The 21,256-nt window shown below is 35.5% G+C and overlaps 1 long non-coding RNA gene across 1 annotated transcript in view; it reads left to right on the top strand.

Annotated features, from left to right (window-relative positions):
• LOC306652595 overlaps positions 1–21,256 on the top strand; it is a 696,764-nt gene that overhangs the window by 524,553 nt on the left and 150,955 nt on the right. The window lies entirely within an intron of this gene.

The following is a 21,256-nucleotide window of genomic DNA, read 5'->3' as shown; positions in this document are numbered from 1 at the left end:
TCTTGGAAAAGAAAGGACATGGGGGTCAGCTGAGTGGGCCAACTTTTTTTAATTAGTCCTTTATGCTCATATTCCCACAAGTCATGTCTGTCTTTTATCAGAAGAACCTCACTCCAATACTCAAAACCTACACACATTCTCTTCATACAACTTAAATAATCTCTCAATGACCTATATCACCTAATGCAATGTAAATGCTATGTGGATTTTTGCTACAGAATATCACATATGGAATTATAACAAGAAAGAAGTCTCCATGTTTGGTACAGGAACAATCTCCCCCCAATGTTTCCAACCAGTTGTTGGTTGAATTCGTGGATGTAGAGATCACAGATACAGTGCTCCAACTTTAATTTTCTAAACAGTCTGACGGATGAGGGTGATTGATTAATACAGTTCTGACCAAAGAAATTTACATGAAATCAACTGGTTGAAATGGTTGAGAAAGTTATTTATTTATTTATTTGAGGTCAACTCCATTAGATTTTACATAAGAGTGAAACCTACTCTTTCTGGGCCTGGTTTATTTCATTTAATACAAGGTCCTCCAGGTTGACCCATCAGAATCACATAATTAACTCTCTAGAAGAAATGGATCAAGCTGAGGTGAATACAGAAATGCCTAGTAGGGAAATGCCAAGAAATGGCATTTTCTAAAATAAGAATCAAGTAAATCATATTTAATAGTGATTTAACAAAATTTGTTTTAAAAATGTCAAATATTTTTATCATGATATAAAAACAAAAGAAGTTTATGACAATATTGCAATGAACTACAATTTTAAAAAATCTATCCTCAATCTTCTACATTTTGGACTCATTTCTTCTTCTCAAAATATCCACTTGGTTACAATAGGGGAAAAAATGAAGAATAATCACTCCAGAAAAGGAAATGTGAAATGTGTAGAACCTGAATATTTCGCTACTCAGTTATTTAATTTTTCTGATAATGAGGAATGTGTCTTTTGTGTCTAAACTTTTCCTTTCCCTTGCCTAAAAGAGAAACAAAAGACCCGAAATTAGTTCCACATTTTTTAACATAGGGATGAGTTCTGTACCAAGAATAGAAATATCAGCAGCTACAAGGAGAATGTCTTCTTTATGATTTCCTTGGACAAATAGATGGAAAGGAGAAAATTCTGCCACTATGCATTTTGGCTGTTAAGTCCTACACCATGAAGTTTAGATTTTAAAAAATAATTTTCCTGATTATAGGCAGTATTAAAAGAGACACATTGGGCAGAATGGGATGTCATTTGGAATGACTTTGTGTGAGGCTACCACAGATGTCTGAAGGAGACATGTCTGGTCCTATCACTGAGAGTATGACTGGGCCAACAATAGCATATTTTCTGAGCATGGGAATGATACAGCAAGTGATTGATGGAATTCCGTTACATGTGACTGAGGGACATGTCTTTTCTTATTCTCTCTGGGTCCCTCAATCACCCTTAGTATATCACATATCTGCCTCTAGATATCTAATTCAGTTTTGTTTGTTCCAAAATGGATTTTGAAATGAACAGGAGGCCTCCTGAAAACTAGTTTTAGGATGGATGGAAAACAATCACAACGACAAAAAAAATTCTACTCCTTTTCAATTAAAATACCAAAGGTCTAGCCAAGACTAGTTCAGCACCTTGTAAGTTCTCCTTTTCTTGAGAATTTGGAAAGCTGCTTGGATCTGGGCAGAATTGGACAGGGAATCTTCCTGCTTTGCAATGGGGTTGCTCACTGGGACTTCAGGCTGCAGAACTGGAACACATGGGTCACATATTGAGCAAAACCCATTGGGTTGGGCATAGAATTGAGATTAGACTGGAAACCTCTTGAAGAACCACTCTCCCCAATCAGCAGATGTCAGGCTTGTCAAATATCCTGGATCACAATATCAAAATGCTTTCATGGCTGAAATATACTCTAGCTGGTATTTATTCATTTAAAGCTCTCACCTCCAGGCATTCCTATAATCAGTCTTCATCACAATTCTTGATCTAGTCATTTTAGTTTCATGTTTCCTGAGGTATAAAAGCTACAAGAGATCCAGCATCTGAGTGCAAACTTTCATGTTATTACATGGTAGAGCTGGGCAGAATTCACTGATGCTTTCTTCTTTCACCCCACTGCTTCTACCCTGGTTTCTCTCTCCTCTCCAAATATTCTCACCTTTGGTGGAGTCTAAGGAATCACAGAAACTGTTGGGTTGTTAGCATTCACCTATCCACTCTGTCTGAATGTAGCTAACTGCTTTCTTCTAGGTCTTCTTTGTGTTGGATAATACAATGAATCTTTGTAATATTGTGGGAAAAAAAGATGGATTACTTTCTATCCTAGCTACTAAAATGTTATGTTCAATATATCTGATGAATATGGAGGATCCTGAAGAATATAAAGAAGACTCAATGATGAAACCAAAGTTGAAAGAGGTCTAATGAGCCAGATATGGTGGTGCATGTCTGTAATTAAAGCAGCTCAGGAGGCTGAAGCATTAGAATTGCAAGTTCAAAACCAGCCTCAACAAAATTGCTCTGATTAATTCAGTGAGATACTGTCTTAAAATAAGAATAAAATGGACTGGGAATGTGGCTCACTGGTTAAATACTCCTATGTTCAATCCCCAGTGTCAAAAAGAAAAGAAAAAAGTGAATATTCACTATTAAGAAAAATAAAAACATGGGGGCTGGAGTTGTGGCTCAATGGTACAGCACTTACCTAGCATGTGTGAGGCACTGGATTTGATTTTCAGCACCACATAAAAATAAATAAAAGTTCATCACCAATTAACAGAAATATTAAAAAAAAAAGAAAAAGAAATACAAATGTAGGTAGAAACAAAAGTATAAGGGTAAGGTTTTCTGAATTATACAGACAGCATTATCAGAATTAAAAGTGGACAGAGTCATTCACCTGGGACCTATTTACCTGTGACACATCTCATCATCCTTTGTTTCCTTTTACTTCTCTGGGTTTATTTCTCAGGGACCATTAGCTCTACAAATCACCTCTTTATTTTCAACTATGCCTTTAAATGTGCCAGGACACTCCTTTCACCTGCTGCCTTGCTATCAAAAGACAGAATGGCCTTGTAATGCAGAAAAGACCAAACATTTATGTTCTGTGTTGCAGGAGAGATTCAGGCATAATGAATTCCCACATAGATACCAAATAAGCCTCTACTTTTAAATTTCTGGTGCCCTTCCCTGACAAAAACAGCAATAACTTGAACCAAAGCAATGGGTATGGATATACAGCAAAATGATCAGATCCTTCCAAACACATGCAGAGCAGGCCCTATTACATCCCTATGAAAAACCATCTACATAAAACTCTCCTGAATATATCCAGAACCTGTGCTTGAGTCTGGCCTCATGTTAGAATTATATGTGTTACTATACTAATAACTGATGCTGCCACTTAGACCAGGAGAATCTGTGGTGGAAATCACAGTTCAGAGTATTTCCTAAAAGTGGCCTTGAGAGACAAATAGGAAGACTGAGCTAAAGGTCAAGTTATAAGCATCACTCTGAAGTGCCCATGCACATGTAAATTATTTGGTGTTCTAGATGCTAATACACAGAATTATGATTCAGCATCTTTTGAGGGATGTTAATTCATTGACATCTTTAACAAGTACCATGTTACAGTTGATATCACCACCCTTATTCTCTTCACTAATACTATGAAGTTAGAGAAACAAGGTACAACCAAGCATTCCTTATGTGCTGGTATCTGGGTAAAACACCAACACTGTTAGTCCCAAATAGTCCTAGAAACCTAGGTCCTCAAAGTCATATTCTTTGTTGTCTCTTTAAATTTTACCAAAGACAGGAGGTGGAAATTACTTATGAATAAGGCTTTTTTACAAAAACACTGTATAAATGTACCAATAAAATGTGTGTTAAGAGCACATTGTGGTTTAATATGTGGGGAAGCTCTTTTGCTCTGCATTAATGGGCATAATACCTGGGGCTGCTCACAGTATTTCATAATTCTTTTGAGGACTATCTATTAGGCATTTCAAAGGTCTTCTTCATTCTTAATCTCATAAGCATTTATTTTCTTGCAATACAGCAGTAAACATTTTCTAAGTAGTAGAAGAGAAAAGAGAAATTATCTCCTCAATGATTTCCAATGGTAAGGAGTTGGTAAATTTAATATATGATATTGACACAGTCATTTAGGACATGAAGATTTGATTGGAGGTAGGTCATCACTTCATTCTACATTTTTATTTTTAACTATAAATATAAGGCACTTGAGAGATGATGAATGAACATCCATGTTAGAGAATGTTTTTTCAAGTTTTACATAAATGCAGTTTTAATATGATTTCAGTGTGTTCTCCTTAAGAGATCATTTCTTAAATAATTGGACCCCAATTATTGAAGTGTGATTCTCTTGAGATGGGAGAACCATTAAGAGCTGGGGTCCCAATGAGGACTTAGGTCATTTGGTAATGAGGTAGTTCTTTGTGCCAGTCCTTGGGTTCTTGCTAAAGAAAAAGGATTAATCTAGAAGGAGCAAGTCTGATTCCTGTGATTCTCTCTATTCCTGGTTCCTCATATAATCTCTTACTCTGGCAATATTCCTACTATACAGCTCAAGGGTGGCTCTTAACATAGAGCCTGCACTACACCATTTGGACTTTGAACCTCCAAAACTATGAGCTAACTTTAGAAAAGAATTACCTATTCTTCATAAGGAGCCTCATGTTTATTTCTTTACAGTGATGCAAATCTTCCTAAAAATGTTTTTCCTCTCTACCTTTTGTACTCAACCAACCCCATGTTACACCACTTTGTTTCCACTGTGAAAAACCACAAAACAATGTTTTCATATTAGATATACTTTCCTAACCTATTTCATTCTTTCAACCAGACACAAACTCTTTGATAACAGTTTTGGATTCTGTACTCTGATTTACTCTCCACTACTCTCTCCTACAGCTCAATTCATACAGGTCCTCAGTTCTTGCTTGGACAACTGCAGTAGCCATGAAACTATTCTCCATGTCTGTAATGTTTTTTGGTCCATCATACACATTGCTGCTGGATGTGTTTTCCAAAATGCAAAACAATTGTCCTACTTTATAGCATACCTAACATCACAATTCTCCATGGTTTTTAAGGCAAAAAATCTGGATTAATCAGAGATTCCTCAGATTCTGACACATATGCCACCACTGCTCAGAGTTCTCCTCTGGGGGTGGGGCTCAGTGGCCACTGAGGTCACTATCACAGATTCCTGGAGGTGTATTCTCTGGGTGACACTGCTGCTCACACCACCGAGGACTCTGAAGGGTTTTTCCCTGGGTGTTGTAGTCACAGGAACTGCTTCCATTGCCCAAAGTTTTTCTCTTGGGGCAAAGCTGAAAATACCAAAGGTATTTTCTCTGATTGCTGCTGCTGTTGATGCTGTCATAGTGGCCATCCCCAGAGGTCTGCTACCCCTGACACTCACTGAGATGCCTGGCTGTCACCACTGTTGCTAGTCAGTGCCACTGCCACTGTTGTTCCCTGGAGATCAGTTGGAGGTGTTCTTTCTGGGTGCTCCTGCAGCTGCAGCCACAACTGATGCTGCCACAGTTGCCCCACCTATTGCTAATGCCACTGACTTCTGTAGCTGCTGCTATCCTTCTGCCTGCTGCCACTGACTCCTGCTACTAACACTTCCACCACTACCCAGAAGTCCACTGCCAGGGAAAGTCCACGTTTTGTTTTATGAAGCCCCATCCATTTTGAAATGTTGGACAGATCATAGGGTTCATATGGGTTGCCAGTTGGTTTGTTTCCACTTCCATCTTGGGAAACAGCTGCCCCTATATATAGATACTGGCCAGGATCCAGATGTTCAGCATCAGGGTGCCTATGGGTTTGGTTGCACCTGGGGTCTTCCTTTTGCAAGTGCAGATTGGCAGAATCTAGTTAGCCTTTTTCAGGGTTGCTCATGCCTATTAATCTCTCTCCAAATTATTGTGCAATTAAGAACTGTAACTGCAATATGGCTAAACCAAAAACATCTGAGGCACAGATTTGTGAGACAGTGACTGAATCTGCCAGGGACTGTTTGGAACAACAGTCTTGTGGGAAGTCAGAGAAAAGGGCTGAGAAGCTTTTAGATGCTGGCACAGACAGCACGGAGATTTATTTTATTGTTGTGTTTTTCTTCTATGATGTCTCTACACACCATACTTGGACCAGGATTGTGTGTATGTGTGTGTGGGTGTGTGCAGCTGGTGCAGAGGACAGTGGTACCTGCATGGTGTTTTACAGTTCTGCTGTATATTTTGGTAATTTCAAGTTATATTCTCTTTATATGTACTTTTCCTTTCACTTGTCTCTCTTCCTAGATTCTCTTTCTATCTTTTTTTCCACCTAACAGTAAGTCTCTGTTGGTTCCTCTTTTACTCTTCCTGTATATTTTTGCTTCTGGCTTCTCTCTTTCTCCCTCATGAACACCATGTCCTGCACTGTTCCTGATTTTTCTTTGTCCATTATATGAGAATGCAAATATATTTGGCACATTTTCTGCTTTTATTGTGGAGAGTGACTGAACTAATTATTGCTGTTTATAGTGAGAAGGCAGTGGATGCCTTTCTGGGAGTAAAGTTGAGGGGGCATATTATTTGCACTGGACCCTATTGGTATCAATCACCCTCTTAAATGTGGGATCCTGGAAAGCTTCAAGAACATTATAGAACTACAGGGTAGAGTCGCTTCTGACTCAGGGCTATACAAAAATATGGGAACACAAACAACATGAAAAAAGGGAAAAAATTGCCACAAATAAACCAAGATGTCCCAATAAGAGTATCCACTAACAAAAGAGTAGAAAAAAATGACCCAGAAAGGGTTTAGAATGTACATAGTTAATCTGATATGTGAAGTAAAGGATGGTATAAACAGTGAAAGGAAAGAGAAAATACAGAAAGTGAAATATCACTTCAACAAAGAGTAAAACATTGTGAAAAAAGGAAAAATCCTTGAAATGAAGAAGTCAATAAATTATAAACTTAATGGAAATCATCACCAACAGACTAGATATTTGGGAAGGCAGGATCTCAGACAAAATTGCAGATTGGTAATATAAATAAGACCCAAGAATGTGCTGTCTCTTAAGACTAACCTCATAAGCAAAGACCTCCACAGACTGAAGGTGAAAGAATGGGAAAAAACTTATTCCTCATATGGATTATGTAAACAAGCAGGAGTGTCCCTCCTCATATCAAACAAAATGAACTTCAAATCAAAGTTACTCAGAAGGAAAAAAGCAGTTCATTTTATTCTGCTTAGGGTAATTATACAACAGCAAGACATATTGATTATAAATACTTATGCCCCAAACAATGGAGCATGTATATATATCAAATAAACCTTCCTCAATTTTAAGAACGAAATAGACCATAACACAGTATTATTGGGTGACTTTCACACAACTCTCTTACCTCTGGACAGAACATTTAAACAAAAGTTAAATTAAGAAACTATAGAACTAAATATAGAATTGATTGTAAGTTAAATACAATCAATAATTTAGAATAAACAGTCATATATAGAATATGTCATCCATCAATATGTGAATGCACTTCTCAGCAGCACATGGATTGTTATCTAAAATAGACCACATATTATGTCATAAAGCAACTCTTCATAATCAAAATAATGGAGATAATACTCTGCATCCTTTTATATCATAATGGACTGAAATTAGAAATAAATAATAAAATAAAAATAGAAGCTACACTAACACATGGAGACTAAATACACTATTGATTGATGAATGGATAGTAGAATAAATCAAGGATGAAATAAATAAATACTTAGAGGTAAATGAGAATACTGATACGACATACCAAAATCTTTTGGACACTACAGAGGCAGTACTAAGAGGAAACTTCATTGCACAGAGCTAACTTATTAAAAGAAAAAGTCAGCAAATAAATAACTAACATCACAGCTAAAAGTCCTAGAAAAAGAAAAACAAATCAACAAAAAATAGTAGAAGACAGGAGATAATTAAAATCAGAGCTGAAATCTTTGAAATTTAAAGAAAAGAAAATACTGGAAAATTGGCAAAACAAAAAATTAGTTCTTTGAAAGAATCAATAAAATTGATAAATCCCTAGCCAAAGTACCAAAAAGAAAAAAAAGAAAAAAAAACTGAAGTTAGTAACATAAATAATGGAAAAAGGAATATCAAAATAAACATGACCGAAATAAAGAAGATAATTAGAAATGATTTTGAAAATTTGTATAAAAAATAGAAAATATTAAAGAAATTAACAAATTTCTAGAGACATATGACCTTCATAAACTGAATCAGAATTTCATACCTGATTTAAACAAAATTTCAAATAATGAAATAGAAAACACCCTTAAAATTCTACCAATGAAGAAAAGTCCAGGACCAGACAGATTCTCAGCTAAATCCTACAGGAACACCAAAGAAGAATTAATACCAACAACTGTAAAATTTTTACATAAAATAGACAAGGAGGAAATGCTTCCAAACTCATTCTATAAAGCTAACATCACCCTGATGCCAAAACCAGATAAGACACATCAAGGAAACAAAACTTTGAACCAATATTCCTCATGTACACAGATACAAAAATTCTTAATAAAATTATTTTCAATTTTATACAAAAACATGTTTAAAACATAGGGCAACAAAATAGAGTGTGGTTCATTTCAAGAATGCAGGGTTGTTTCATCTTGTGGAAATCAATAAACAGAATTCATTGTATCAATAAACTTAAAAACAAGAATCATATGATCATCTCAATAGATGCAGAAAAAGCATTTGAAAAACTACAGCACCCCTTTATGTTCAAAACACTAGAAAAAATGAGGGATAGTAGAAACATATGTCAACATTATAAAAGCCATATATGCTAAACCCAAGGTAAACATATGTCTAAACAGAGAAAAATTGAAAGTATTCCCTCTAAAAACTGGAAAAAGACAAGAATGCCCTCTTTCACCACTTTTATTCAAAATTGTCTTTGAATCTGTACCCATAATGATAAGAAAAAAGTAAGAAAATAAAGGTAGACAAAAAGGTAAACAAGAATTCAAACTATCACTATTTGCCAATGATATGCTTATATATTTGAAGAATTCAAAGAATTCCACCAAAAGCTTCTAGATCTAATAAATTGAGCAAAGTAGCAGGATATAAAATCATACCCCTGAATCAAACAATTTTTATATATTGGTAATGAATCCACTGAAAGAGAAATAAAGAACACTACCACATTCAAAATCACCTCAAAAAAATACTTTGGAATCAAACTAACAAAAGAGGTAAAATAACTCTGCAATGAAATCTACAGAATACTAAAGAAAGGAATTGAGAACCTTAGAAGATGGAAAGCCCTCCCGTGCTCCTGGATGGGCTTGACTAATATTGTAAAAATGGCCATAATACCAAAAGCATTATAAAAATTTAATGCAATTCCTGTTAAAATTCCAATGACATTTTTTCATAGTAGTAGAAAAAGCAATCATGAAATTTATTAGGAAAACTAAGACACCAAGAATAGCAAAAGCAATCCTTAGCAAGAAAATGAAGCAGGAGTCATCACAATACCAGACCTTAAGTTATACTGCAGAGATATAGTGATGAAAACATCATGATATTGGCACCAAAACAGACATGTAAACCAATGGTACAGAGTGAATGACACAGAGACAAACATACATAAATGTAGTATCTCATAATAGACATAGGCACCAAAAACATTAACTGGAGAATAGACAGCTGACTCAACAAATGCTGCTTGAAAAAATGGAAAACCACATGTAACAAAATTAAATTAAACCTTATCTCTCACACTGCATGAAACTCAACTCACAGTGGGTCAAGGACTTAAGCACTAGAACAGAGACGCTGTGTCTAATATAATAAAAGTAGGCCCAAATCTTCACCATGTTGGCCTAGGATCTGACTTCCTTAACATGACCTTTAAGCACAGGTAGTTAAATCAAGAATCAATAAATGACATGGACTGAAACTAGAAAGCTTCTTTTCAACAAAAGTAACAATCAATAATGTGAACAGAGAGCCTATAAATTGGGAGAAAATTTTTACCACATGTACCTCAAATAAATCATTAATCTCTAGGGTATTAATGAACTCAAAAACTTTAACATCAACAAAACTAATAACCCAATGGGCTAAGGAACTAAACAGATACTTCACAGAAGAAGGTATGTATCAATCAACAAATATATGAAAAATTTTCAACATCTCTAGCAATTGGAGAAATGCAAATCAAAATTACTCCTAGATTTTTTCTCACTGCAATCAGAATGGTAATTATCAACAATACAAGCAACAATAAATTTTGGCAAGGATGTTGGGGAAAATTACAACCATACATTGCAGGTGGTAATGCAAATTGGTGAAACCATTATTAAAAGTAGCATGGAGATTCCTAAGAAAATTTGGAATGGAACCACCATTTGACCCAGTTATCCCACTCATCAGTTTATATATACATAACTTAAAACAAATGTACTAAAGTGACACAGGCACAATGTGTATAGCAACTCGATTCACAACAGCTAAACAATGGAACCAACTTCGATGACCTTCAATAGATCAATGGATAAAGAAAACATTATATATAAATACATGTGATGGACTATTACTCAACTTTAGAGAAGAATAAAATTCTGGCATTTGCTGGTAAATGAATGGAGTTAGAGAATATCATGCTAAGGGGAATAAAACAAAATCAAAAACTCAAAGTCTGAGTGTTTGTCCTGATATGTAGATGTTATCTCACATTAAGTGGGAGAAGGCAATAGGGAAGAGTAGACCTCATATATATTAGGTAGAGGGGAATGAAAGGAGGAGAAGTAGTATGGAGGAATAAATGATATCAGAATGAAAGTCATTATTACCTCATGTACATATATGACTGCATGACCAATGTGATCCTACAAGTTGTATAATCAGACAAATGAGAGATTACACTTAACTTATATATAATTTATCAAAATGTATAAATGCATTCTACTGTCATGTATAACTGAGAAGGACAAAATATCTGGTTTATTGCAAAATATAAGTAAATTAATTAATAAAATAAAATGTGACAAAATTTTACGTGTGAAAAATAATTTTGTCCTGTGTATATCTCCAGCTTCATCCCCACAGCTGATTTTTATATCTTCTTTTATGCCCCTGACAAAAAAACTTCTTGTACATCCTCTGTGCATTGATCTTTTTCCTCTGGTTTAAATGCCAGTTGCACTTCTCAGCTAACTCTTCAAGTTTTTCAAGTTGGATATTATATGTTTTTCCTCCAGCAATCATTCAGTCGCACTCTGGGTTTCTCTGACTTTATCACTGGCATTTCTCATGGTGTTGGGGTATTTGCTTTTACTTCACTACCAGACTTCTTATTAGAAACACTGGCCATGTTCTGTATAATACTTTTAGTTCCATCAAGCCCCTTACTCTCTGAGATAAATGTCCTGGGCATGCTGTTAGAAATTTTCTGTATTATGGGAATATACTTTAGGGCCAGATTCTAGAGTGTACTTGGATATTAATTTTATGATTGTAATGAAGCAACTAAAACTTAAAGAGTAAAGGAGTCAAATTACTTTAAATTCACAAAGAATAGCTGTGCTCAAAAATCAAGGTTTGTGAAAGGAAGAAAGTAAGCTTAGTTTTGAAAAGGGCTTATTTTAATTTTGGGGTTTTACTTGAACATTTTTAATTAAGCAATTGAAAATGTATTTATATGTTGATTCATAGTGTGGAATTTAGATGAGAAGATATGCTGGTGATAGGATTTGAAAGACATTAGCATACAAATGGTGATTTGGAAGATACCATGTTATGAGATATTGGCATGCTAGAAGCAGAGTGATGAGGAAAAAATTTATATACCATGCCAATGTGAAAGAAAATGGAATGAGCAATAAGGAGTAGGAGGAGAAACAGATGTTCTTGTACTTATATATGAAGAAAAGTCAGTACATAAGGAGGCATATTCTATTTGCAAGTATTTATGCAGTGGGGCAGACATGCCCCTTATGGGAGGATAGAATGTTTCAAAATATATTTTGTTCAACATGATAGCCAGTGTGTCTGTTGTGTCCTTTAAAAGTGGATCTGTGTACATAGATATTTTACTTTAATTAATTTCTGTTAGATTTATGTTTAAACTAAACTTCTGACCAGTTGAATTGCACAGTTGTGGTGGTATAACCACATGTGAAACTGTGATTTAGAATTTGGAAAGTCACCATTTTTACAGGGAAATGATTGTGAAATTGTAGTGGATACTGAAGTGAAAGAAGTTCAACAGCTTAGAAAAGTGAGAATGGGCTAAGAACACTGAAAAACTGTCTTTGAAGGGAAAATGTAAGATTATGTTACAATGGATAAGATGAAAGATCAAAATACAGATAGCTGAGAATGCAGCAGGGGTGTTCAAACAATAGCTTTAGCTTGTCCCTGTGGAAGCTTTACATGGCAGGAGTATTTGAGTTGACCTCTGAAAGTGATTGGATTTGTAATTTTCTTATTTAAGTTTAGAACTAGCATCTTTTTATTTACTTCGTGGTAGGAGTGGTTTGGAGGAGATGCAGGAGTACTAGGAGTGGTAATGTTCTTGTGGTTTAGGTGAGTTGAAGGACAATGGGCAGTTTTTTCCTGTTGGTTTCTGTGATCTTCATCGAGAAACAGAGTTTGGGAGCGAGGATCAGTAGCCTACAATTTGCATTCCTTACTAAGAAATTGGAATTAAAATATTATTAATTATTTCACAGTTTTGAGTATAAAATTTAAAAATACTTTCTGTTCTTTAAAACTCAAGTGTGAAGGTACCTAGGCTTATGTGGGGGGCAAGGGGATATGCAATATTACCACCTTTTGCTCAGTTTTGCCATGATCCTAAAATTTCCCTATAAGTAGCCTATTAGAAAATCTGAAAATTATTATCTAAATTTTAATCGTAGGGAGGTGGTGTGGTTTCACCTCATTGATTCAGACTTGGAGGGCAGAAAATCTGGCTTTTTTAGCCTCACTTCTAATTGCTGACTTCTAATTACCTGTTTGTATTAAGGGCAAAATAAAATTTCTTTTAAAACTAAATACAAGTAAAAGTCTTTTATATAATGCTGATTTCTACATTGTTATTTTCCAAGTTGAGGTTTGTCTGTGTTTAAAGGCTAAAGACTCCATTTGTGAAGTAGTTGTATCTTCCTATAATGACTTTTTAAAAATAAAAACAGACAGCTTGGGAGATCTAAGATGGTGGACTAGAGGGTGACTGCATCTCCCATCACCCCAGAACCCAGGTTTCCAGAAGGAGAGGCATTGAGAGACTCAGACTTACATAGATCCATGGGGTGAGTCTCTCCCATGGGGTGAAGCTCGGCTCGGGTGGCAAACCTGGACAGGAGCAGCTTCTCAGAGCAGGACAGGGCAACTAGAGACTTCTCAAAGCAGCCCTGTTCCGTCTGTCAGCAGGCTCCTTCCATCACCAGCTTCTTGGAGTAGGCCGCCCAGTGAGAGCCTTTTGGCACAGAGCCAGCTTCAAGCCCTGGGCCCAGTAGCGGTCTAGAGGCAGCTTTCTTCAGAAGCACTGCATTATCAAGTTCCTACAAGACTTACGGCTACTGAAGGCTGGGAGGTGATATGCTGGAAATCTACAGGGACACTATAAGCCAAAGAAGAAACCTGCAATATTTCAGAGTCCCACTGATATCTGACCAATATGAGAAAACAAGGGAAGAAAATGTCCCAAACAAACCTAGATACTATATCAATACAACCCAATGACAGCACAGCAGAAGAAATGTCAGAAAGGGAGTTCAGAATGTACATAATTAAAGCAATCAGGGAAGCAAACGAGGAGATGAAAGAGCAAATGCAGGCATTGAAGAAACAGATGAAAGAGCAAATGCAGGCATTAAAAATGATCACAAAAATCAACAGTTAAAAGAGCAAATACAAGAAGCAAGAGATCATTTCAAAAAAGAGTTAGAGATACTGAAAAAAAAAAACAAACAGAAATCCTTGAAATGAAGGAAACAATAAACCAAGTTAAAAACTCCATGGAAAGCATAACTAATAGAATAGAACACCAGGAAGATAGAACCTCAGATAGTGAAGAAAAAGTATTTAATCTTGAAAACAAAGTTGACCAAACAGAGAAGATGGTAAGAAATCATGAACAGAATCTACAAGAATTGTGGGATATCATGAAAAGGCCAAATTTAAGAATTATTGGGATTGAGGAAGGCTTAGAGAAACAAACCAAAGGAATGAACAATGTATTCAATAACATAATATCAGAAAATTTCCCATATCTGAAGAATGAAATGGAAAACCAGGTACAAGAGGCTTATAGGACTCCAAATACACAAAATTACAACAGACCCACACCAAGGCACATTATTATGAAAATACCTAACATACAAAATAAAGGCAGAATTTGAAAGGCTGCGAGAGAAAAGAATCAAATTACACTCAGGGGGAAACCAATAAGAAGATTTTTTAATCTAGACCTTAAAGCTGGAAGGGCCTGGAAAATTTACCAAGCCCTGAAAGAAAATGGATGCCAACCAGGAATCTTATACCCTGCAAAATTACTTTCAGATTTGATGATGAAATAAAATCCTTCCATGATAAACAAAATCTAAAAGAATTTAAAAAAGAAAGCCAGCATTACAGAACATTCTCAGCAAAATGTTCCCTGAGTTAGAGATGAAAAACAATGATGCAAATCAGGAATGGGAGGAATTAGCCTAGAGGAATAGCCAGAAAAAGGGGAAACCAAGTCATGTCAAAAAACAAAAATGAGTCAAATGACTGGCAAAACAAATCATATCACAATAATAATCCTGAATATTAATGGCCTCAACTCATCAAACAAAAGACATAGACTGGCAGGTTAGATTAAAAAGAAAAATCCAACAATATGCTGCCTGCAAGAGACTCATCTCATAGAAAGAGACAACCTAAGACTGAAGGGGAAAGGATGGGGAAAAACATACCATGCACATGGACACAGCAAAAAAGCTGGAGATTCCATCCTCATTTCAGATAATGTGGACTTCAAGCCAAAGTTAGTCAGAAGGAAAAAAGAAGGACATTACATACTACTTAAGGGAAGCATAAAGCAGTAAGACATAACAATCTTAAATATCTATGCCCCAAACATTGGTTCATCCATGTATGTCAAACAAATCCTTCTTAATTCCAGAAATTGAATAGACAACAACAGAATAATACTAGGTGATTTTAGCACACCTCTCTCACCACTGGATAGATCTTCTAAACAAAAATTGAGTAAAGAAACCATACATCTCAATAACACAATCAACAATTTAGAGTAAAGGGACATATATAGAATATACCATCCAACAAAGAATGAATACACTTTCTTCTCAGCAGCACATGGATCCTTCTCTAAAATAGACCATATTTTATACCACAAAGTTACTGTTAGCAAATACAAGAAGATAAAGATACTATCTGGTATTCTATCAGATCATAATGGAATGAAATTAGAAATAAATGACAGAATAAAAAACAGAAACCTCTCCAATACCTGGAGATTAAATGATACACTATTATATGATGAATGGATAACAGAAGACATCAAAAGGGAAATAAAAAAAATTTAGAAGTAAATGAGAACAAAGACACATCATATCAAAATGTCTGGGACACTATGAAAGCCATACTTAGAAGAAGATTTATTTCATGGAGCACATTCAACAAAAGAAGTAAAAGTTAACAAATAAAGGACTTACCACTACAGCTCAAAGCCCTAGAAAAAGAAGAGCAGACCAACACAAAAAGTAGTAGAAGACGGGAAATAGTTAAAATCAGACTTGAAATCAATGAAACTGAAAAACAAAAACAATCAGAAAAAATTAACAAAATAAATAGTAGGTTGTTTGAAAAAATAAACAAAATTGATAAACCCTTAGCCACACTAATAAAAAGAAAGAGGGAGAATACTCGTATTACTAACATTCGGAATGAACAAGGAAATAACACAACAGACACAAGTGAAATACAAAACACTATTTTGGAGCTATTTTCAAAATCTACATTTCAACAAAACAGAAAATCTCAAGACATCAACAAGTTTCTAGAGACATATGAATTACCTAACCGGAACAAGGAGGACATCCACAACTTAAATAGATCAATTTTAAGCAATGAAATAGAAAAGGTCATCAAAAGCCTACAAACAAAGAAAAGTCCAGGATCAGATGGGTTCTCAGTCGAGTTCTACAAAATCTTTAAAGAAGAGCTCATTCCAATACTCCTCAAACTATTCCATGAAATAGAAAAGTAGGGAACCCACCCAAACTCATATTATGAAGCCAATATCACCCTGATACCTAAACCAGACAGAGACACATCAAGGAAAGAAAATTTCAGACCAATATCCTTAATGAACATTGATGCAAAAATTCTCAACAAAATTTTAGCAAATCACATACAAAAATATATTAAAAGAGAGTGCACCATGATCAAGTGGGTTTTATCCCAGGGATGCAATGTTGGTTCAACATCCAGAAATCAATAAATGTCATTCACCATATCAACAGACTAAATGTTAAGAATCACATGATTATTTCAATAGATGCAGATAAATCATTCAATAAAATACAGCATCCCTTCATGCTCAAAACACTAGAGAAAATTTGGGTAGTGGGAACATTCCTTAACATTGTAAAGGCCATCTACGCTAAGCCCATGGCAAATACCATTCTAAATGGTGAAAAACTAAAAGCATTCCCCCTAAAAACTTGAACAAGACAGGGATGCACTCCTTCACCACTTCTATTCAATATCATTCTTGAGACTCTAGCCACAGCAATTAGACAAACCAAAGAAATTAAAGGGATACGAAATGGAAACGAGGAACTCACAGTATCCCTGTTCGCTGATGACATGATTATATATTTAGAGGAACCTGGAAATTCCACCAGAAAACTCTTAGAATTCATAAGTGAATTCAGTAAAGTAGCAGGTTCCAAGATCAATGCTCATAAATCCAATGCATTTTTATACATGAGTGATGAATCTTCAGAAAGAGAAATTAGGAAAACTGCCCCATTCACAATAGCCTCGAAAAAAATAAAATACTTGGAAATCTATCTCACAAAAGAGGTGAAAAACCTCTACAATGAGAAATACAGAACACTGAAGAAAGAAATTAAAGAAAACCTTAGAGGATGGAAAGATCTCTCATGTTCTTGGATAGGCAGAATTAATATTGTCAACATGGCCATACTACCAAAAGTTCTATGCAGATTCAATGCAATTCCAATTAAAAAGCCAATGGTGTACCTTACAGAAATAGAGCAAGCAGTTATGAAATTCATTTAGAAGAATAAGAAACCAAGAATAGCAAAAGCAATTCTCAGTAGAAAGAGAGAAGAAGGGGTATCACAATACCAGATCCTCAACTCTATTACAAAGCAATAGTAACAAAAATGGCATGGTACCAAAATAGACAGGTAGATCAATGGGACAGAATAGAGGACATGGACACAAACCCAAATTAATACAATTTTCACATACTAGACAAATGTGCCAAAAATATGCAATGGAGAAAAGATAGGCTCTTCAACAAATGCTGCTGGAAAAACTGGAAAACCATATGCAACAGAATGAAACTAAATCACTATCTCTTACCCTGCACAAAACTCAACTCAAAATAGATCAAGAACCTTGGAATCAGACCAGAGACTCTGCATCTTATAGAAGAAAAACTTGGTCCAAACCTTCAACTTGTTGGCTTAGGATCAGACTTCCTTAACAGGACTCCCATAGCACAAGAAATAAAAGCTAGAATCAACCACTGGAAAAGATTCAAACTAAAAAGCTTTCTCTCAGCAAAGGAAACTATCAGTAATGTGAAGAGAGAGCCTACATAGTGGGAGAATATCTTTGCCACTCATACTTCATATAGAGTGATAAATTCCAGAATCTATAAAGAACTCAAAAAACTCTACACCAAGAATACAAATAATCCAATCAACAAATGGGCTAAGGAAATGAACAGACACTTCACAGAAGAAGATGTTCAAGCAATCAACAAATATTTAAAAAAATGTTCAACATCTCTAGTAATAAGACAAATGGAAATAAAAACTACCCTAAGATTTCATCTCACCCCTATTAGAATGGCAATTATCAAGAACACAAGCAACAATAGGTGTTGGCGAGGATGCGGGGAAAAAGGTACACTCATACATTGCTGGTGGGGTTGCAAATTAGTGCAGCCACTCTAGAAAGCAGTATGGAGATTCCTCAGAATGCTTGGAATGGAACCACCATTTGACCCAGCTATCCAACTCCTTGGCCTATACCTAAAGTACTTAAAATCAGCATACTACAGAGATACAGCCACATCAATGTTCATAGCTGCTGATTTCACCATAGCCAGATTGTGGAACCAACCTAAATGCCCTTCAGTTGATGAATGGATAAAGAAACTGTGGCATATATATACAATGGAATATTACTCCACCATGAAGAATGATAAAATTATGGCATTGGCAGGCAAATGGATGAAATTGGAGGATATTTTGCTAAGTGAGATAAGCCAATCTCAAAAAACTAAAGGACAAATGATCTTGCTGAGAAGCAGATGAGGACATATAAGGGGCAATAGGAGGGGTTGGTGTTAGGGTTAGGGTTAGGTTTAGGTTTAGGGATAAGGAGGGTGGTAAGAATGGAGGAAGTAAGGACTGTATAGAGGGAAAAGAGGGGTGGGAGGGGTGGGGGGAAAGGAGATAATACGAGAATGAATCAAACAAGATTGCCCTATGTAAATTTATGATTTATAATTAAAATAAATAAATAATAAAATTTTTTTCCAATGATTTAACTTACAGAAATAGGGCAAGGAATTATGAAATTCATCTGGAAGAATAAGAAACCCAGAATAGCTAAAGCAATCCTTAGCAGAAAGAACGAAGCAGGGGGTTTTGCAATACCAGATCTTCAACTCTATTACAAAGCAATAGTAACAAAAATGGCATGGTATTGGTACCTCAATAGACACGTAGATCAAAGGTACAGAATAGAGGACATGGACGCAAACCCAAATAAATACAATTTCCTCTTACTAGACAAAGGAGCCAAAAATATGCAATGGAGAAAAGATAGCCTCTTCAACAAATGGTGCTGGGAAAACTGGAAATCCATATGCAACAGAATGAAACTAAGTCCCTATCTCTCAGTGTGCACAAGACTCAACTCAAAATAGATCAAGGACCTCGGAGTCAGACCTGAAACCCTTCAACTTATAGAAGAAAAAAATAGGTCCAAATCTTCACCTTGTTGGCTTAGGATCAGAATTTCTTAACAGGAATCCCACAGCACAAGAAATAAAAGCAAGAATCAACAACTGGGATAGATTCAAACTAAAAAGCTTTCTCTCAGCAAACGAAATTATCAGTAATGTGAAGAGAGAACCTACAGAGTGGGAGAAAATCTTTGCAAATCTTACTTCAGATAGAGCGCTAATTTCCAGAATCTATAAAGAACTCAAAAAACTCTACACCAAGAATACAAATAATCCAATCAACAAATGGGCTAAGGAAATGAACACACACTTCAAAGAAGAAGATGTACAAGCAATCAACAGATATATGAAAAAATGTTCAACATCTCTAGTAATAAGAGAATGCAAATCAAAACTACCCTAAGGTTTCATCTCACCCTAATTAGAATGGTGATTATCTAGAACACAGCAACAATAGGTGTTGGCGAGGATGTGGGGAAAAAGGTAAACTCATACATTGCTAGTGGGGTTGCGAATTAGTGTAGACACTCTGGAAAGCTGTATGGAGATTCCTCAGAAAGCTTGGAATGGAACCACCATTTGAGACAACTATCCAACTCCTTGGCCTATACCCAAAGGACTTAAAATCAGCATACTACAGAGATACAGCCACATCAATGTTCATAGCTGCTCAATTCACCAGAGCCAGATTGTGAAACCAACATTAATGTCCTTCAATTGATGAATGAATAAAGAACCTGTGGCACATATTTACAATGGAATATTACTCTGACATGAAGAATGTTAAAATTATGGCATTAGCAGGCAAATGGATGAAATTGGACAATATCATGCTAAGTGAGATAATCCAATCTCAAAAAACTAAAGGACGAATGATCTCACTGATAAGTGGATGAGGATATATAATGGGGGATGGGAGGTGTTAGCATTAGGGTTAGGGTTAGTTTTAGGGTTAGGGTTAAAGAGGGTGGCAAGAATGGAGGAAGGAAGTACTGTATAGAGGAAAAAGAGCGTTGGGAGGTGTGTGGGAGGAAAAATAATAGAATGAATCAAACAACATTACCCTATATAAATTTATGATTACACAAATGGTATGCCTTGACTTCATGTACAGAGAAAAAACATGTATCCCATTTGTTTACAAAAAAAAGACCCACTTAAGAAAAAAAGAACTGAATAATTGATTATTAGACCATATCCTATTTAAATTCAATTTTCTTAGCATGAGTTTTTAATTCTGTTTTTGGAAAAGTGGAGCTATTTGAATGCAGGGTAGAAACTTGTGATGAGTGGTTATATAAATTAGAAAACTCATTGGATTCCCCAAATTTTTTAGCTTGCCTTTCTCCCAGAAGTTATAACACATAGTACTTTTTTTTATATAAAATTTGGGAATAAATTTATCCTTTGAAACAAATCAAGGAATATCCTAAGTTTTGTTATATGTAATAATGACCTGTTTCATGACAATCAGAGGAAAACCAGAAATCAGGAGATTTAATAACAGACACCATATTCATTAAAAAAAAATCTAACAGATTCCTTCTTTGAATGTTTCTTTGTACTTCTCATTCATTTGTCTTAAGACTCATCTCTCATTCTCTCTTTTTGTACTTTGAATCCAGTGACACTTTACCACTGAATTATATTTCCAATTCCTCTTTTTTATATTTTTTATATTGAGGCAAGTTGTCACTAAGCTGCTGAAGTTGCCTTCAAACTTGTGATCCTCCAGACTTAGCTTCATGGGTTGCTGTGATTAAGGTGTGGGCTACTCTATGCAGCCTAAGGTTTTGTCTTTAATAAAAGTTATGCTTACTATAAAGATTTCAAACAAAGCATGTTATTTTTTCTGTTATTTCTTTCATTTGTCCCTTTAGTCACTTAACTATGAAACAGTGTTAGTCACTGGAAATATACTTACAATCTGGGTAGTCACTGTGTTAGTGT

The sequence above is a fragment of the Sciurus vulgaris genome, assembly GCF_902686455.1.
Source record: "Sciurus vulgaris genome assembly, contig: HiC_scaffold_587_arrow_ctg1, whole genome shotgun sequence".
In the NCBI taxonomy this organism is placed as follows: Eukaryota; Metazoa; Chordata; class Mammalia; order Rodentia; family Sciuridae; genus Sciurus; species Sciurus vulgaris.
Note: the sequence above shows the minus strand (reverse complement) of the source record. Positions and strands in the feature narration are given on the sequence as shown.